This window comes from Hyperolius riggenbachi, chromosome 3, assembly GCF_040937935.1.
Source record: "Hyperolius riggenbachi isolate aHypRig1 chromosome 3, aHypRig1.pri, whole genome shotgun sequence".
NCBI lineage: Eukaryota > Metazoa > Chordata > Amphibia > Anura > Hyperoliidae > Hyperolius > Hyperolius riggenbachi.
This window is the reverse complement of record NC_090648.1, coordinates 37,822,036-37,826,468: the sequence shown is the minus strand read 5'-3', so window position 1 is coordinate 37,826,468 and position 4,433 is coordinate 37,822,036.

The window sequence follows — 4,433 nt, the reverse complement described above, 5'->3', positions numbered from 1 at the left end:
GTTTAGTCATTTGCAATGGAAAAGGTTCCAAAAAGTAGGAGAAAAAGTACTATCAAAATCATTTAGAGTATTTTCTTGCTTTCTAGGGGATTAAAAGGCATTTTTTGACACGTTTAAAAATATCACCTAGAAGAAAACTTAGAAGAAAAAGTAAATTGCATTTATTCATTTTTTCACCTAAGTTTTCTCCTAAAAGATAAATTTTCATCTTCAATTTAAATTAACTTTTTAGCACTTTGCAATGGAACAAGTACCAAAAAGTAAGTGAAAAAGTACTATCACAATTAATTTGAGTATTTGTTTGCTTGCTGGTGGTATAAAAGGCATTTTATTTATAAGTTGTGAAAATATCCCCCAGGAGAAAACTCAGGTGAAAAAGGGAGTTGCATATGGGCCTCTGGGCCATATGCAATTCACTTTTTCTCCTGAGTTTTCTCGTAGGAGATCATTTTTCATCTTCGATTTAAAATAACTTTTTAGCACTTTGGGATGAAAAAAGTACCAAAAATTAGGTGAAACAGTACTGTAAAAAATATTTTGAGTATTTGTTTGCTTGCTGATGGTGCAACAGGCATTTTATTTACAAGTTGTGAAAATATCACCTGGGAGAAAACTCAGGTGAAAAAATGAATTGCATATGGGCCTCTGTGTGTTAAAGAGACTCCGTAACAAAAATTGCATCCTGTTTTTTATCATCCTACAAGTTCCAAAAGCTATTCTAATGTGTTCTGGCTAACTGCAGCACTTTATACTATCACTGTCTCTGTAATAAATCAACTTATCTCTCTCTTGTCAGACTTGTCAGCCTGTGTCTGGAAGGCTGCCAAGTTCTTCAGTGTTGTGGTTCTGTGATGCATCTCCCCCCTCCAGGCCCCTCTCTGCACACTGCCTGTGTATTATTTAGATTAGAGCAGCTTCTCTCTTCTCTCTTATCTTTTACAAGCTGGATAAATCATCCTCTGAGCTGGCTGGGCTTTCACATACTGAGGAATTACAGACAAGGGCAAAGCTGTTTGCAGGAAGAAAAGAGCAGCCTGAAACTTCAGTGCATGGGGGAAAGAAACACACAAATGATCTCTTGAGATTCAAAAGGAATACTGTATACAGCCTGCTTGTGTATGGATGTATTTTCTATGTGTGGACATACTGTACATCAACCTACTTCCTGTTTTGGTGGCCATTTTGTTTGTTTACAAACAAACTTTTAAAAACTGTTTTTAACCACTTTTAATGCGGCGAGGAGCGGCGAAATTGTGTCAGAGGGTAATAGGAGATGTCCCCTAACACACTGGTATGTTTACTTTTGAGCGATTTTAACAATACAGATTCTCTTTAAGTCAGTTGATTTTTTTCCCCATACATTCAGTTTCCATTTTTATGCTGTTTGCATGTAGACAAAATGTGGACACATCTCTACTTTTGTTCTCGCTGATTTCCGATTGTAAATGTGTAAATTTCATTTCGGCAGAATCCGAATGAACATCTCTAGAGTCAGGTATACTCCTCCCTCAAAATGTAAGTCCATTATTGTAGTATTATGTTTTTCCTGAAGCTTAACGCAAACTCCCTAACGTTTTCCTTCATAGTACCTAACCCTAATATTTTACTTCTCTACAGTGTATAGCCCTTCTTGATGTCTAACCCTAAATTCCGCCCTAACTAAAATCCTACCTCATGCTTTATTTTAACATTCTCACCCTAAGTGGTACACATTATCACTTTCAAATCTATTACCTAACCAATACCTTCTGTCATCTACATTTCCAAGTTCTTGCTTTAGGGGCTGGCAATTGGCTATTGTGTAACTGTTGGTCATACAAAATGGCTGAGTGCCAGTGCCCAAATAAAGCCCTTGGGCCGAAATGCAATTCACTTTTTCTGTTTCAGTATTTTGCAATTAAAAAAGTATCAAAAAGGGCGCTAGTGAGACGCTTACTGGAAAAGATGTGCCTTCAGTGAGCTCCTGCTTCACAGACTGATTGCTATGGAACTAGCCTTCGGATCCGGACAAATTATACCTCAAACTGCACCTTAAGACTTCAGGAATGTACAGGAGCCCTCAACATTATCCATTAAGAAGTCGTTCAGCTTCCAGATCCCTGCTTTCTCCTCTCAGATTTAACAGGAGGTTCTTTAAGATGGCCGACAAGGCCTTACTACACAGTGAAGCCCAGCTCCACTTTCCTACATCTCCACGCTCTCAGGACGAGCCCAACTGCAAGGAGACCCAACACCCAGGACCCTCGCAAGGTCGATTGCCAAGCCAGCTTCCCAGATCACCCCAGCTTTCACAAGGTATGTCGGAAGCACTACCGCTAGATACACATGGAAGTACACATGGCTCGCCAGAACGATCGCAAAGTACGCATGGAACCTTGCCAGAACGTTCGCATGAACGTACGCATACCGCTACCGAAAGTACGCATGAACGTACGCATCAACCACATGAACGTACGCATGATACACATCAGCCCTTGCAACTTCAGGGAGCCATGGCTGAGGACCTCATGCATACTATGAGGCGAATCTTTAGAGAAGAACTATGCGATGCGGTGGATGAGTTATCACAGCAAATCCATGACATTGGTCAGAGAGTGGACGCTTTGGAGAAACAAACTGACGATATAGTTTTAGCTGTAAATCAAGATAAAAAACAACTGGATGACCACGACGACAGGCTTGATGCTCATGATGCAAAATTGGAGGATCTGGAGAACCGCAGCAGGAGGGTGAGCGTGAGAATACGCGGACTCCCTGAGGCATTTGAAGATCTGGAGGCGGTGGCGACTAATCTGTTTGGGACCCTCCTCCCGCAGGTGGACCCGGCACAATTGAGGGTAGTTCGGGTTCATCGTGCCTTAACAAAACCAAGGAATCCAGAACTTCCCAGGGATATTATAGCAAAGGTGGCTTCGGAGGATGCACAAGACAAACTCTTGCTGGCAGCACGGGACCTTACGGCTCTACCAGGGGTTCCAACCTCAGTGCAACTCTTCGCTGATCTCGCGCCTGCCACCATAGCTAGAAGAAGAGAAATGAGGCCCTACACCTTAGCTCTTCAACAGAAACCCATCCGTTAGCGATGGGGATTTCCTTTCATGCTTTTGTTCAAAATTAACACCAAGACCTACAACTGTAAACGCCCGGAGGAGGCTGCCCAAGCTCTTACTGAAGCATCCATCCTATTCACCGTCCCGAAACCCAATCAACCTCCCCCCGGGGAGCAACGTTCGTGCAGACCATGTAGGACCTGGGATACTCTAGAGGCTCCTCATTCCGGCGTAAAGAGCTCGACATGGACACTGCTTGAATCTAAAGGGAGATCTAAAGCCGCATCCAGCTATTTCTGGTGAATATTAGGTCCCCTCTATCACGCAAACGCCCTTTCCCTTTATGATGTGGAAGGTGCGTTTTCATTGCAATTTTTCTAGGGGGATCTGCTATGGAACCGTGTCTACCCCACATGGGGAGACGGTCTATCCTTATGGGCTACAAGGTGCTATAAAGCCTGCTCCAGCCCCTTTATGATGTTGGGTTGTAGCAGGCGTAGGCCTTTATCCGTGACCTACAGGATCCCAAAAGGTAAAAAAAAAAGTGCAGATTTCGTACTATGGACGTCTCGACTTAGGTCACCGACCTCCTCCCTTATATTGCAAAACTTTGTGCAATTTACAGACACTACACTTCAAATGCACCTGAACCCTATAGCAATCTGCAACTCTAACGCATTCATTGTTAAAACTTTTAGTTGAATGTCTTCCCTTTATATAAGTGTTGATTCCGGTTCTTCATGGCTACGAAAGATTTTGTTTATATTATTGCTGTTCCCCCACTTGAAATGGCGCTTGGAGTCAGGCAGGCGCTTATTGCGCAGGACAGGCCTCAACCACCATTGCAGATTGTGCTACCCTCATTTTCACTACTTTTTTCTTATTATGTTATGCTGAGTCCCTCAATGACTCGCTTTGTGTTTTCATTACTCTGTATTTTGAGACTGTCGCTCTCCTACCGTTCCGGATGCTCCTTTCTCTTGAAGTATTCTGGAGCGGGTTGGGATTGAGCACATGATATGCACAAAAAATTCTCGGCATAGTTATATTATTTAGAGTATTCTCTATTCCCCCCTCTCCCTCTTTCCCCCTCATGGGTGCCCCCATTGGCATGATGTGGTATTACCACCCATGGCGGCATCCTTCAACCCCCTCTCTCTATTCCCCCTCCCCTTTTTTCTCCTTAATTCCCCTCCCCCCTCCCCCACAAGGAGACTAGTGTGCATTATCTCTTGCTGGTTTATTATACTTGCAATTTGTTTCTTAAGCTCTTATCTTTAAGTGTAATAGCACCTGTTATGAAAAATTATATGTTTGGCAATTACTTCTGTTTCCCCACGAGTGGGGCATTTTGTACATTATTATTTGTGTAATGCGCATTGT